Genomic DNA, 16,699 nt, shown 5'->3' with positions numbered 1-16,699 from the left:
GCCAATGGTTCTGCATTCTAAGTTTAAGAGTCTGTTTCTATAAAAACCACTCTGAAGGACTTTTGTGGGGGTGGATGGGATAAAACATGTGATAAAAACACTTTGCAAACTGCTAAAAAGAAGTATATACATTAAAGGCATTGTCATATTCTGCTGCTAGCTCAACACCTTTCCAGAAGTATTTGCATTTTAAAAGAGATTTTACCCTGGTAAGAATTCTGGAGGTAAGGTCTTCTCAAACATTAATGGTGGGAATGTGAATGGCTACAATGACCAGGCAAGATCTATTAAAATTCAAAATATACACCTACTTTGCCCCCTAAATCACACTTACAGGCACCTAGCTCTAGAAATGAAAGTAGAGTGTCAAAGTGTGTGCACCGGATGGTTACTATAGAAGAGTTGGTAGTGACTACAAGCAGAAACACACTCTGTGCTGGAAATGGTTAAATACCCTGGAGACCTCACACCATAAAATATTCTTCAACTAATAAAAAGAATGTGGTCTTGTTCAATCTGTATCTATTGACCCAGAGGGATTTCTGTGATATATGGTTCAGAGAAAAACAAGTTACAGAAAAATGCATTTATTCGATTTCAGTTTTGTAAGACTAGGACTGAAATAATCCCCTACATTTGTGTTAAGAAAGAGCAAGGAAGAGAGGGACAGAGTGAGGGACAAAGAGGAGGAAAGAAAATGAATAGGGATTTCTCTGGTGGTCCAGTGGCTAAGACTGCACTCCCAATGAAGGGGGACTGAGTTCAATCCCTGGTCAGGGAACTAGATCCCACATGCCACAATGAATATTGAAGATCCTGCTTGCTGCAACTAAGATGTGGCATGGACAAATAAGTAGAAGTGAATATTATAAAAAGTGTTTTTTTTAAAAAAAGAAAGTGAAAAAATAAGAGTGAGATTCCATGAACCCATGGTTGTCCAGAGGTGGAATTTCAGGGTGTTTAGCCAATGGGAAAATAAATTTAAAAGGAATCTGGGGAAACAGCAATTATGTTGAACAACAGGAGTCTCTGCCTGGGCATGCAGATGCCTCTCTGGGCACCAACTTCTCTGTCCAGAAGTCCCATTGTCTACAGTCCTCACTCTCCAGCCCTGGTGTCTAGACTGTAGCCCACCAGGTGCCTCTCTGTCCTTGGGATTCTCCAGGGAAGAATACTATAGTGGGTAGCCATTTCCTTCTCCAGGGCATCTTCCCAACCTAGGGATCTAACCTGGGTCTCCTACATTGCCCATCTTAGGTGAGTCATCCCACTGCCCATCTCTACAGGGAGCAGGAGTCTGTGGGGGAAGCTTACTTAAGTGTTTTGAATTGCCCCAGTCTCATTCTTGGGTACCCCACTGATCTTTAGGATAGAGTCTAAGGTGCAGGCCAAGGTTGTAATAGCAGAGGCAAGTAATCAAGAGTTCTTGACAATGATGTTGCCCCTCCAGAGCACAGGGCTGATGACCCTCAGCACGTAATGAGCAATATGGATGTTGTCGTGAGGCTTTGCGTTTTGTAATCATAATAAAACACCCCTCCACAGGCAGAGAGCTGCCCTCACGCACATCTGGTTTCTTCACTATTGCTGACCATCCAGACTCAGGCTCAGAAGGAAACAGACAGAGAAAGTTTCAGCAGGCAGTAGGATTGGGAAGATCCCCTGGAGAAGAGAATGGCAATCCACTCCAGTATTCTTGCCTGGAAATCCCATGGACAGAGGAGCCTGGCGGGCTACGGTCTATGGGGTCTCAAAGAGTCGGACACAACTAAGCAACTTTCACTTTCAGAAGGAGCAAATTTCAGTTTTCATCAGTAGGGAAGCCCACATAGGAAGGTGGGCCACTGGGTAACAAACAGGAACAATGCTGAACTGTAGAATCTTAGAATTCCTTGTTACTTCAAGGCAGCAGCAAGCTGAGCTATGTGTGTGCCAGCAAAGATAGCTCTGCTTAGCTCCTCAGATGCCAACTTATCTGGGAAGTCTTCTCCCCACCCACAAAGTGGATTGTTCTTACTCCGTGCATCCCTGGTACTCTGCTTTACCCCTTCTCAACTAAAAGTGTTAGTCATTCAGTCGCATCCGACTTTTTGTGACCCGATGGACTGTAGCCCCCCAGGCTCTTCTTTCCATGGAATTCTCCAGACAAGAATATTGGAGTGGGTTGCCATTCACTTCCCCAGGGGGTCTTCCCAACCCAGGGATCGAACCCAGGTCTCCTGCATTGCAGGCAGATTCTTTACCATCTGAGCCAACAGGGAACTCCTTCTCAACTAAATGGCGCTGCTATTAGCTATTTGCATGTCCCATTTTGAGATCATTTCCATCTTTATGTCAATCTATTTCTCACTATGGCTTAGCAGAGAGAAGATCTTGAGGAAGGCCAGTGTGTGTTGAATGAATCTGCTCCTTCTGTATAAGGCTCTTCATAGGCAGAGCAAAGGTTAAAAGCCTGGGTTGAGGACTCCCCTGGCGGTCCAGTGGTTAGGACTCTTCACTTCCAATGCAGGGTGCCCAGGATCAATCTCTGATTGGAGAATTAAGATCCCACATGCTATGGGGCATGGCCAAAAAATTTTTAAGAAGCCTGGGCTGTGAATCAGGACAAGCAAATCCCAATTCTGGCTCTAACTGCAACCTCTCTCTAATGTCAGACAATCACTTGGCTTCCCTTGGATTAATTCACCCATCTGTAAAATGAGCACGATGTGAAATATTGAGGCTGGTGGTAAAAAAGGAACTTTGAGGGGAAATCATGACCAAGTAGCAGTAAGACACATACCCTATCCCTCAGCACTGCCTCCCCTGACCTGTGCAACAGCAAACACCTGTCCCGCTGGTAATAGTGAGCTTGGGCATTGTCTCCTTCAAAAAGCCTTAAATACCTACCCAAGGAGACTTGGTACTCACTGCACCACTCTATGCCTATCTACTTGGAACGCTTTCCTGCACCCTACTGCAAGTTCTTTGCGAAAGAGCAGAAAGAAACAAGTGAATTTATACCCATGTACGGACCATATCCAACTATAGTCCACAGTAGGCACCCAATAAAAAGAGATGAACAAGTAAACAGATGGAGGCAGGGATGGAAAGAGGGGAATCTTTGTATCTTGGACTCTGGTTTGGTTAAAATGCCTCTGAGTTGATCTAATGATAGAACTGTGAGTGCATATGGGTCCTCAGTTGTTTCAGTCATGTCTCTTTGCAACCCCATGGACTGTAGCCCTTCAAGCTCCTCTGTCCATGGGTTTCTACAGGCAAGCATACTGGAGTGAGTTGCCATGCCCTCCTCCAGGGGATCTTCCTGACCCAGGGATCGAACCCTCGTCTCCTGCATCTCCTGCGTCTCCTGCATTGTAGGTGGATTCTTTACCGCTGAGACACCAGGGAAGCCCCTGATAGTACTGGTATCTCCAGTATATTTGCTGATGAAATAACATAGACATTCTCTATGATTTGGGGAGTTTAAATTTAAATATGCTTTCTCTCTTAATCTGTCCTTGTTTAAATTAATCTCCCCACCAGCAACACCAGGATAAATTACACCGTCAGAATATTTTCCCAAATATGGGTGGAAAGAGAAAGGATTGCATTTCAGATGCATTATGTGTGATCTTCTGTTTAATCCCAACAACAAGCATCTACAGTCAGTGTTATTAAGCACACTTTATGGATACGAAAACTCAGATCCAAGAGGTGAGAAATTCAAAAAAAAAAAAGAAAAGAAATTCATCTATGGTCATCCTGCAGAAAGTGGCAAGGCCAGGGGTTCACCAGAAGCCAAAAGCAGTGACCTACAAAATATCTACAAGGAAATTTCCTGTTCATCTCTATAGGGAATCATGGAGACACAACATCCACTGAAAAAGGATGGGAAGGGCAAGTGGTGACTGCTTCACCGTGAATCTGATCAGCCATCACTCCTCGCTCACCATCCCACCTCTGACCTACCCACACTCCCTGCCGGACTCTGCCCAACCCAGGTGGGTAGCAATGGCCATACACCCACCCAAGAGCCTGCCTGCCCACCTTCCTGTGGAAGCAGCTCTGTGGTGTGGAAACCCACCTGTGCTGGGCTGCTCAGGAGGCGTGAAGGGGCTGTGCTGCATAGAAATGGACTCTTTCACTTAGCAGGAGGCAGGTAATTTCTTTTGTCCCTGCTGATGCATTATTGATTGTGATGAATGTCAGATGGGAGCCCATTCCAGGAGCCATTAAACAATAATTTCATCTCCGGTGGGTAATTGATTGTCAGGGGCCTGGAGTGGCCGGTTGTGAAGTGGTGGTAACGTGAATGTTTTCATTTGGGGCTGGGTGTGAAGGGAAGATGGCATGATTTATTTATCAAATATCAAGCCCAGTTTGCAGGAACGGGAAGCTGAGATGGGAAGCTGACCTTCTCCGAGATTCAGGCCTCCTGTCTGCAGAGGTCAGACTCCTGCTGCTCAGAATCAGGGACATATCAGGGACTCTATTGCTCCCATCCGCCACCCTCCCTACCCAAACAGAAAATCCAAGGCATCAACTTTCAACCATCAACCCTCCTCCTCACCGCTTCACAAGCCCTCCGAGCCTGTATACCCAGCATCGAAGTCTAGATGTGCATTCTCTCCACGCGGGACAGTTCAGACTACTAGGCCCCCAAGTTCACACCTTCCCTGGGAAGGCCACCCCACCAACTCAGTTCTTACTCATTTCCTGAGCCCCAGGTGACATCACCTGCTGAGGAAGGCCAGATCCACCTCCATCCCCAGATAAAGGTGTAAGCTGTCCTGCCTCCAAATTCTATGGCCATTCACTCATGTCTCTACATAGACCTATGATACTGTTTTCTGAAAATCTGTTTAAATTTCTGTCTTGACTGCCTGCTCAGTGATTCATACTCTTTGCTGGATTAATAAACTAGATGAAAACTATGAAGTTTCTTCCTAGGGAAAAATGTGAGCATCTTAGCACATAGACCAAATGTTGCACACAGTTTTAGGGTGTCTACAGATCCCCCAAAACCATTCATGGAACCCAGGTTAAGGATCTCTACCCTGAAGGAGCCGAGGCCAGTGTCTTATTCACCTTTGTGTCTCCAGGCACAGTGCAACATGTGGCACATTGTAGGAGCTTGGCAAATGCTTGGTCAATAGGTGCAAAGTGTCTGCAAGGGGCTCACAAAGCTGGATGTATACATTTCACTGGGAGCTGTAAGCCTCAAACACTACTGATCAAAGGGCTAGGAGGTGATATTTAGAACCCTGCAGGGGGAGTTGCGGCTGCTACCCTGAGCTGGGTCTGGGTCTACGTTTTAATTTCATAGTCGAGAAAGAATATGAGTGCTGCACCATGCTCCAGGGCTCTGTAGGGCTGAACAGAAACTGCAGGGAGCACCCAGCTGCAAGGACTGAGACGAAGGAAGCCAGGTTAAGTGTTTAGTTGCTCAGTGGTATTCCACTCAGTGTGACCCCGACCCCATAGACTATAGCCCACCAGGCTCCTCTGTCCATGGGATTCTCCAGGCAAGAATACTGGAGTGGGTTTCCATTCTCTTCTCCAGGGGCTCCTCCTGACCAGGGATTGAACCTGGTCTCCTGCATTGCAGGCAGATTCTTTACTGTCTGAGCCACCAGGAAGGCTCCAAGGAAGCCAAAGACTTACCCAAATCTCTGGGCCTCACTCTTCTCATTTTTGTTCTTAGAATTGGAAGAGTTCTCATGTTTAAAAGGCCTGGACACAATAATCCTATCCATAATAAAACGACCCAAGAGAAAAATAACAGCTCCTATGATCAGGCTCTCAGGATGTGGGCTTTGCTCCCAGCCTCATAAATGTGACCATGTGTTCCCAGGAATGCCTTCTCTTACAGCAGGGACATTTCTCAGTCTGCAGCTTTAAAGGTTTATGCTCCCAAAGACAGAGCTGCTGCAGGAAAGGCTGTATACCTCGTGTGAAGAATGAAGATTCTGGAATATTAGCTTTCATTTGGGCAGGTTTCTAAACCTCTCTGTCTTTCAATTACTTGACTTCAAAATAAAAGCAACATAATTCCTGCTCCCAGAGACTGTGAGAAGAGCAAGCAAGTAATACTATAGAGCTCAGAACACAAGCCCTCAGTAAACACTGGCCATTACTATTACTGCAGGAGTGGGTGTGCACCTGTATCGTTATTGCAATAAAGAGTTTTTGGAGGATAAATGTATAGAAGGAACAGCTTATTTTATTTTATTACTTTAGCTCAGTCATCATCTGGGCAGCAGTTCCTATATCAGGACCATGCTGTCTTTCAAAGATAAGAAACTCACCTTTCCAACAAGTTCCCCACCAAAGAGCCCCCATCTCCTCCACAGACAAAGCAAGCCGGTCCTCAAAGTTGGCCTCCACCCCTCACTCAGTAACTATCCTTGGAGGTTCCAGCCCACATGGAAACACTCCTTTCTTTTGATCTCTTGATGCAGTTACTGTATATAAATGCATACTCTCTTGGTACACCCTATTTAACATTTATTTTATACTTCATAGCTTCCCAGGTGACTCAGTGCTAAAAACCCCACCTGCCAATGCAGGAGACACAGGAGACAAAAGTCTCCTCAGTCAGGAAGATCCCCAAGAGAGGGAAATGGCAACTCACTCCAGTATTCTTGCCTGGAGAATCCCATGGACAGAGGAGCCTGGTGGGCTACTGTCCATAGGGTTGAAAGAGTCAGACACAACTAGAAACTAAACAACAACAACATATATTTCATTAGTTGGATGTCTCAAAGACTGGACAATCCTTCAGAACAGGACGCATAGCTAATCTTTTGCTCAGGGACCTGCCAGTGCCTGCCATGTCCCCCTGGGCTACCCCCATGTACTGGAAAGACCGCTGGGCCTTAAGTCAAAGACTGAGGCTTCAGTTCTTTCCTTTGGTGCTCTGGGATCGTGGGCAAGACACACATATGTGAAACTGTCAGTTGCCACTCTAATGTTTGCTATATACCTCATCCCTAAATAACAACACACCTGCTTTTAGTTTACACACGGCCACTTGGAATAAAGACAATATTGTCCAGTCCCCCTTGAAGCTAGGTGTAACCAAGTCATTCAGTTCCAGTTAATTAAAATGAAAGGGGGCAGACATGTGGGATTTTTGTCCTTTCCTGGCCTATTTCTCCTTTCTGCTTCCTAGAATATTTACACAACAGCTGGCTCTGTTTCTAACTAGCCATGGACTCATTTGGAAAAGGGCCACAGCTAGGAACAGCAGAGCCAGGATCCCTAAGAATGCCATCACTGGACTGTCTACTTCCAAACTCTATTTTAAATGTTTTTTTGTATAATAGCTATTATTTGAGGTTTGGTATTACTTGCAATCTGACTCTAATACTCAGTAATTTCTCTGACAGTTTCTCATCACTACAATGTAAATAAGAACTCATGTTCACATGACACATAAAGGAAATATTAAAAATGTAAACCTTCTTACAGGAGAAGTTGAATTATCAGTACTTACAGAGGAAATTAAAAGAAGGAAAGTGTACGGGAGGGAATAAGGAAGAAAGACGAGTGATTTGTGGGGATGACACTTGAGGGTAAATGTGTCAGGGTTAAGGGCTGAGTTGGACTCTGCAGAGACCACCCACCTTCAGCATCTTCAGATTCTAACCAGCAGAAGCTGTTCTTCACCATAAGTGCCCACATCCCTGAACACGAACATGACACGAGCTAGAGGAAGCCCTCGGAAGAAAGGTCAGGAAGTCCAGGGTCAAGGAAGCCAGGCAGGAAGAAAAACGCCAACCGGATGTCACCTTCAATGAACTTAGAAAAAGCAAAGGCGAGAAAAGTGATCTCTGACCTGGAGGAAGAGAGTTACCTGTCTCCATCGCTGAGAAAGCAGATTTACAAGGGTTTCCACCCTCCTCTCTTTGAGTCACCACTCCATCACCTTGTCAGCCAGAACCACCAGCTCCCCCGGAACCCTCCACCAAGTCTCTCCTGCATCTCCAGAAAGTGCCCGTGGGACTGCAGCCCCTCACTCTCATATCCAACCGCCCTCCTGCCGTGGTTGATGGGTGAACAGATGGTGTCCAGGGAGGCCTGTCCCAGGCTCTGGATCCCAGCTAACTCCGTCCTTTCTGCCTCCACACCTTGATCATCCACAGAGACCTCCTCTGTGCAACCAAGCAAGACCCCTTCCTCCACACCAGCTCTTCCAGGGTGCCTTCTGCCTGCCCTCTCCACATACCTCCACCTCCTGTTCTGTGAGTCGGGTTTGCAGGTTCAATTTTCCATCATGCCCCAAGAGAGGACAGTTCTGGAGACAGGAACTTGTCTCTCCCTCTATGACTCCCTCGACACCATGTTGGTCTGTTGGACTTCAGAATGATTCCAACTAAAATGTGCTGACCTGTGATAGACACATTTACTGATCCTATCAGCTAATTCCCTTGTGGCCTTCCCAGTCTATAAACATGGAAGTTTAAAGATGCCCCCAACTTCAAGGCCATTAAGTAGTGTAACGAGGATTTGAACCCAGCTTCTCATCCTCAGAGCCTTGGGTTGCCAGCTCCTTTCTCTGTCTATTCAGAGGCTAAAGAGGCCAGCAGGTCCATGTCTGCGAGCTCCCTCTGGTGCGGACAGGGCACCCCCACCCTCTTTGCTCCATGCACTGTCTGCAAGGAAACCCCGATCACTCCCTCCCTAAGCCTGTGCCTCTGGTACTTCTAGGTCTTTGCCCAGGGAGTCCGATGTCTCCCCTCCAGCTTGGACAGAGCCTGTTCTCTGCACATGGGCATAAGGGAGTGATCTGCTTTTAGAAACCAATGCAGTAGCCCCTTTGTCATTACAGCCTCCCTGCACGAGGTGGGGTGGGGGAAGAGGGCTTTTTCCCTCCTTCACGTCCAGGAGGTGCTTGTGAGGATCCCACAGGCAAGAGCCTCACAGGAACTTTTGAAGCCATTGGTATTTATCAATTTGAAGGAGCAAGATCCTTTCATTTTTCACAAGAGAAAACTGAGGACCAGAGAGTTTAGGGACGTGTCCAAGGACTCACAGGTGATAAGCCAGAATGAGAAGTGCAGGTCTCACCTGTGGTTCTGAATACACGGAACCAAGGAGCTACTCCAACGACAAAGCACAGGCAACCCTGGCCCCTCGCTAAGCCTCGCACCCCTCCCCTCCCCTGGGTTTCCTCAGCCCCATAGAACCCTGGGATTCCTTGAAAATTGCCAAAAATTAGTACAGAAATCCGAAACTCTCTAACTTGATTCCATCAGCTATTCCCTCTGATACATACCTGAGGTGATTTCTCATCTCTCTGAGCAAAGCTCCTATTGAAGAATTCTCATCTGTTGGAGGATCTTGAGGACCTATGGGCCTCCCACTGTTCATCACCTTCTAAGTGGAAGGCAGGAGAATCCTGGGTCCACTCAGCCCTCATCCACCCCTACACAAAGGCAGAGCCAGCTCCAGGCAGGGCAGCCCATTGCCCGCTGGCCACTCTCACTCCAGGACAAAGAATGGCACTGGGTGCATAGTGAGTGCTCCAGAAACTTTGATAAATGGTTCCTGTAAAATGCTGAATAAAAACCTTTCAGGGGACAAACCACTCTTACGTTTCCCCAGCCTTCCTTTCTCTAGGTTTAAACAGAAAGACAGACTGTATTTTCTTCCCAACTCTTCAAATGTTTGGGTCTCACTAACCATCTTTGAATGACTCAATGACCTATCCCCTAGATTTTTCAAATCTTTTGTAAAACATAGAGCCCAGTTTAATCATGTTTATTCTTTCAGCGAACAATTAATGAGCACCTACTGTGTACTGAATGCTGTGAAGTATTAGATGGCAGAAATGATGGAGACACAGTTTCTGCCTGCCAGGACCCCAGGGACTGAACCCTGCAATCACAGAAGATGGAAAAATAGCTGCAACAGGGCTCCCAGGCCTGAGGGTTGGACAGTCCTCTCCTGGTGGCTGGGTGTCCAGATTTCCTGTGACTTAAATGACCTGGCCCCACTGAGACAGCAGAACCCCATTGAGGGTATGAAGTCACAGCCTACGGCGGAGTCTGACTCCAGAGCTCACTGCCTGAGTGTGTTTAGACAAGTTCCTTAGGGACTTCCCTGGTCCTGTGGTTATGACTCTGCACTTCCACTGCAGGGGCCATGGGTTTGATCCCTGGTCAGGGAACTAAGATCCTACATGCCACAAAATAAAGCCAAAAAAAAAAAAAGACATTTATACAAAAAAAAAAAAAAAAAAAAACTTAAATGCTCTGTTCCTCAGTTTTCTCCTCTGCCAAGTGTTGATAGTAAGAGATTTAAACAAAATAAGCTGATAAGGGGCCAAGAACAGTTTCTGTCATGGAGTGAGTATCCAGAATGGTAAACCTGTGTTCTCTGCTTGTCTCAGGAGCCCCAGAACAGCTGCGAGTGTCCTGGGTTAGTTGCACACAGTCCCCTGTCTGGACCCCCAGTCCACTGTCTCCTTGGTTCCATCCCTCTGTCATACCCAACCCAGAGAGGGCACTGCCTGCGACCCCAGCCTCTCTGGATCTGGCCAAGGAGACTTGCTTATTTGAGTCAGTGTTCATTTTAAGCAAAGTGACTAGAAGCAGGGTACTTGTCAGGACTCACTTTGGGGGGTTCTGAGATCTGTCGTGGGATGAGGACTGTAAACATCCCATGGCCCCTGGCGGTGAGGCTGTATGAGACACATCCTGACACTCTGCTTCTGAAGACCGTCCCCCAGATGACCCCTGAGCACATTCTCTGTTGCATGGGAGACACGAGACACCTCTGAAAATTCAACATTAAGTAACAGCTTGTTAACACTGGAAAACCTTTGGCTGAACAATATTATATCTAATGACATTGTGGATTTAAAAACTTGGCTTCTTTGAAAGGAAACCCTCCTACACTGTTGGTAAAATGTGAATTGGTGTAGCTACTATGGAAAATAGTATGAAGTATCCTCACAAAACTAAAAATGGAGTTGCCATATGATCCAGCAATCCCACTCCTGGGCATATATCCAGACAAAACTGTAGTTTGGAAAGATCCATGCACCTCAGTGTTCACAGCAATAGTAGTCACAATAGCCAAGACATGGAAGCAAGCTGAATGTCCATTGACAGATGAATGGATAAAGATTATACATATATGAATATTTATTATTTGTTGTTTAGTTACTAAGTCCTATCCCACTCTATGATCCCATGGACTATAGCCTGCCAGGCTCCTCTGTCCATGGGATTTCTCAGGCAAGAACACTAGAGTGGGTTGCCATTTCCTTCTCTAGGGGGTCTTCCCAGATCAGGGATTGAACCCCTGTCTCTTGCATTGGCAGGAAGATTCTATACCACTGAGCCACCAGGGAAGCCTATAGTGGAATGTTACTCAGCCATAAAAAAGAATGAAATAGTGCCATTTGCCGCTGCATGGATGAACCTAGAGATAATCATACTAAGTAAGCCACAGAAATACAAATATCATATGATATCACTTAAATATGGAATATAAAATATGATACAAATGAACTTATTTACAAAACAGAAACACACAGACATAGAAAACAAACTTATAGTTTACCAAGGAGGGTGATGGAGGAAGGATGGATTAGGAGTCTGGGATTACCAAATGCAAACTATAATATATAGGATGGATAAACAACAGGTTCTACTGCATTAGCACAGGGAATTATATTCAATACCCTGTGATAAATCATAATGGAAAAGAATATGAAAAGGACGTACATACATGTATAACTGAATCACTTCACTGTACCGTAGAAATTCATACAACACTATAAATCAACTATGCATCAGTAAAATACATTAAAAGTACAATAAAATAAAATAGTCCATCTCATAGAGGGAGACTAGAAAGGTAGTTGCCTGGGGATGGGGGAAGGGGGAAAAGGAATTGTTCAACGGTTACAACATTTCAGTTGTGCAGGTAAGTTATAGAGGTCTGCCTATAGGTGATGTTGTGCCTGCAGGTGACAATACTGTATTGTTACACTAGCCCAGGACTGCTTTTTCTTCTAACATTAAAGCATTTACCAGTCAGAAAGCCCTCCTCTCCTCCCCAGCACTTGATCCCTTTAGACTAACAAATGACCCCTGAATGAAGGGCAAGAAAGCAGTTCAAAGCCTCCTCCCCCACCTTCCCCACACCTTGCCTCCCTGGTGTCTGCCGAAATTAGCAATAGATGAAGCAATTCTGTTTTAATACAGAAAATTGATTTACCTTTTCAACATTTTAACAAATGGCAGTGCACACAGATCTCTAAAGATTTATGCCCACAATTTGCAAAATTATTTCTCTATCGATCAGCACGGGTTTGTTTTTCATAGGTTCAGTCAATTAAGTAGAAACGTTCAGGTGAGTAATTGAGTCGAATCAGTGAAGTCCCCGGCGAAGGCAGATACCCCTGGATCCCAGGACTGGGGGATGTCAGGTATGTAGCAAGATGCCTGGGACCTAACAGAGCTGGAAAGAAGGCCACAGGGAGTCTGGAAAAGGAGGTGATGCTCCGACCAAGAAGCGCCAGATTGTTTGACATTAGAATGCCACGCTGCTGGTGGCTCTGACAGCCCGAGCCCACAAGATCGATGGTCAGTCTGGGTCTTTCCGTCTGACAAGGGAAAGAAATGCTGAGGGTGGGCTGGGAGCCAGGAGCGGGGGTCAGCAGCCTCCCTGACATCATCTCAGCACCTCGGCCCCTACCCGGCACAGGCCCCTTAACTCGCCACCCCCTTACCCCTTCCCTGGATTTTGCAGGTAACCCAGCAAATGGGCCTCTCAAAGGCCTACCTTTTAGCAAAAGAGTTCAGAAGGATCACCATTACAATATCAACAGGTATTTCCTAGGAGTGGTAGAATACAGCTGATTTTTATAGGTTACAAATTGAAAGCGTTAGTCGCTCAGTCGTGTCCGACTCTTTGCCACCCCATTGACTTGCAGTCCATCAGGCTCCTCTGTCCATGGGATTCTCTAGGTAAGAATACTGGAGTGGGTTGCCATGCCCTCCTCCAGGGGATCTTTCCAACCCAGGGGTCAAACCTTGGTCTCCTGCAGGCAGGTTCTTTAACATCTGAGCCACCCGGAAAGCCCCTTTATAGGTAAGAAAGCTTACCCATATTTTCTATTTTTTATAGTGGTCTCCTGCTGCTTTGATAATAGAAACAAAAGCTTTTTAAAAAAATTCTAGTGATCTGGGTGGCTCACAGCTCATAGAAATCTTACACACAGGCTGTGCCCAAGGACTTGTCATACTGCATGTGTGCTCTCTTAACGACTGTCACTCACCCTGCTTAATTGAAAACAAAAGATTCATGTCAATGTATGGCAAAAACCACTACAGTATTGTAAAGTAATTAGCCCCCAACTAAAATAAATAAATTTATTTAAAAAAAGAAAAAGGAAAAGAAAAGCAAGAAGACAAGGGGGAAAGAAGGGAGGGAAGATGAAAAGGAAAGAAGGAAAGCTGCCATGCGCACCACGTGCAGACCCCGTGCTGGGTACGGAGAGACAAAATGAAGGTCAAGGCCAAGGAAGCCAGACCTGAGAGGGAAGCAAATGCAGCCAGGCCCAGGGGTCTCAGCCAAGCCGTGAGGAGAGAAGAGGGAAGCTGTGGATCCTGCAAGAAAGGAGTCAGAGAGAGGAGTAAAAAAAATCTTCAAAAAGGTGGCACGTGAACAGGAGGCTTGGTCCGAAGAGAGGTGACAGTGTAAGGGGCTTACACCTGTCCTGTTGGAAAAGAGACTCTTAAAAACTGAAGCTGTTTTCAAAGCTCAAGAAAAGGAGGGACCTATGATGTGGAATTCCAGGGTCTGAGACAGAAGGCCAGTGGTAACTGGGGGACCTTGCCTCAAACCAAGCCCCGTGAGAAGCGCCTGTTCTGCGTCTCCAGTAGAACCACCACATTCTGGGGGGCTGGCCCTGCCATTGCAGGAGAAGCCTCACTCCGTCCCACAAAGGACACGGGTTGGCACGATTTCTATCATTTGCCCTGTGTTCATTTCCTTTCTGCTCCTAGCACCAAGAAAAAGGCAAAGTAGCCTGACGGCTCATTGCTTTTTCAATGGGAAGACATCCTCTCTTCTGAGCAAATATGGACACAGGGTGTTTTTCTAGGAACTCTTCATCTCTGTGTAGTTACTTGTGTGGTTCAGTGATATTTGTTCTTTCAATCACCCAGCAAGTACTCTATGCATTAATTCAACAAATATTTACCTGTGGACATGTTTAATGAATGCTTAGGTGTGATGTGATCTTTACTACTCACACCCTGAGAATGCCTTCCCATGTCACATGGAATGACAGCCAAAGTCCACATCATGATCCCTGAAGCCTCTGTGATCCGGATTGTACACCCTCCCTGAAGGCCTCTCTGCTCTCCTTGCTCCTTCCTTCAGGCTACACTAGCCACCATGCTATTCCTCTATTCCTCAAGCACTCAGATATATTTCTGTTTCGCACTTGCTTACTTTTGGCTGCTCGCCCCAAGACCTCTCCCAACCCACAATATAGAAGGCCAAAGAGAAATATCTCCCACATACCTGCCTTTGGATGGCCTTCTCACACCTCTACAATGCCTTCAAGACTCTGAGATATCACCTTGTCCAAGGACCTTCCCTGACCATCTGAAAGCCAGAAGAACACTCCCCACCACTGTATGTCCTCTTCATTGTACTGTGTTTTTTCCATAGTGCTTATAACAATGGTCATAACAATGATCCATCTGCTAATGGTTATTGCCTGCGTCCTCCCTTCCCAATGCAAGCCCATGAAAGCAAAGACTCTGTCCACTATGGTGTGCCCAGTGCCCAGCGTGTCCTAGCAGAGAGTAGCTGTTCAATGAACATTTGTCTTAATTAATACAGGTATCAGGACCGGGATTGGGTGGGAGCTATATAGTCATACAGTGGGTTTCTGTGCCACCCACCATTTCCATCACCAGCTCCGTTCCTTCATTTAAAGACGAGCAGCCCACTGCATCTGCAGACTGACAATGAGAAGCATCTGAGTGAGACCCTCGGGCCTGACTACTGTCAGAGACAAGACACAGAACTAAATGATCCATTGTTGGGTTCCGGTCTGGCAGTTCCCATCTAACCTGCGAGGGCCAGGTAATTGGATTGGTAATGGGATACGGAGACTTTCACCTTGAGGTCACTGCCTCACTTCCAGCCCAAGGGACGGCTGTAACTGAAAGTCATCGTTCTTGGGGAGCAGTTTCTGGATCATCGCAAAACATTGGAATCCGAGTTTCAATTGAAAACTGTGCCCAGTTTCAAGGAGAGAGCTTGCACACCTATCTCGCACTTGTGATCCCCTAGAAGTATGTGAAGCCTTGAGTAAGGGCTGTCCAGGGCCACAGAGGAGTTCGGAAGTCCTGGCCAGGCTCAGGAGCCCCAGCCCTTCCTGAAAGGTGCCCTGAATCACGGAGGTATGGCTCACCCAGCCAGCATTGAGGCTTCAACTTCACCTTCTTGGTTTGACTTTCCTCATTTAACAACCAATGGGCAGAAACTTTGATCTAATAGCCAGGTTTTCCCACCTGGTCATAAACAGCAGGGGAAAGACCCGGGCCCTGAAGACTGAAAATGTGGTTTTGCATCCAGAACTGTACTTCCTGGGGCTTCCCTGGTAGCTCAGATAGTAAAGAATCTACCTGTGATGTGGGAGACCCGGGTTCAATCCCTTGGTTGGGAAGATCCCCTGGAGAAGGAAATGGCAACCCACACCAGGATTCTTGCCTGGGGAACCCCATGGACAGAGGAGCCTGATGGGCTAGAGTCCACAGACAGTCGGACATGACTGAGCGACTAACACATTGCACTTCCTGGTTTTGTAAAGCTGGACCGATTTGTTCACTTCTCTGCATTTCTCTTTTCTCATCCAGAAACTGGGATGAAAACACACGCCTTGCAGCACTATCATGAAGGTTAGAGCTGGTGTGTCTGATTTATTCAGAGGTGTGTCTCACACACAGTAGATGCTCAAGAAATTGCAGCAATTGATCTATAGGGACCCTCCTCCCAGGAGGAAGGGGAGAGGCGTGTATTTATGGCCCTATCCCAGGGGTCCATTTATCTGTCATTTATCAACTCTTGATTGAGGACCCCATAAGCAAAGGGAAGTGCTAGGTGCTAACTAAACAGCTGGCTCACTAAGAGTAAACATGGGTGCTCAGAACTAACGGGCTGCTGCTTCAGGACACTCTTACAGAAGTCAGGAAAGAGTCACGTACATAAAAACCACAGGCAAAGGGCCTCTACGTGGGAACAGGAGAGGTCCACGAGGGCAGGGACTTTAGTCCAGTTCACTCATCTCGGCCTGGCCCTCCCCTAGGCCTGTTAAAGGGCTGTGTGTGCAGAAGGCACTCACGATAGATTTGACCAATTTAAAGAAAAGTGAAAGGGATGCAGGCAGAAGGAAGGTCCGCAGCCTTGCCAACTCCTGTGCAACCAGAGCTGGTTCCCAGGAGCAGATCACCCTGCCCTACCGCTGCTACCCGTCCTGAGGCACCCTGCAGCCAGGCTGCACCTGAGTCCCGGGCCGCGAGCTGACAAGGGTGGCCTGATCCCGGACACGTGACTGCGCTGCAGGCTGAGGGAGAAGGAGTAAGGAGGGGTGAGGGAGGAAGCAGGTGACCGAGGAGGCTCCCGGTTGTATAAGCTGGGCCAGCTGGGGACATGGCGGGGCCAGGAGAGGGCTGTGAAC

At 46.8% G+C, this 16,699-nt stretch overlaps 1 long non-coding RNA gene across 1 annotated transcript in view; it reads right to left on the bottom strand.

The window, feature by feature from the left end:
* Positions 1–16,699, bottom strand: part of LOC145523557 (uncharacterized) — a 66,875-nt gene that overhangs the window by 27,041 nt on the left and 23,135 nt on the right. The window lies entirely within an intron of this gene.

Source organism: Giraffa tippelskirchi, chromosome 10, assembly GCF_054371585.1.
Source record: "Giraffa tippelskirchi isolate mGirTip1 chromosome 10, T2T-mGirTip1v1.2.pri, whole genome shotgun sequence".
In the NCBI taxonomy this organism is placed as follows: Eukaryota; Metazoa; Chordata; class Mammalia; order Artiodactyla; family Giraffidae; genus Giraffa; species Giraffa tippelskirchi.
This window is presented reverse-complemented; position numbering and strand designations above follow the sequence as displayed.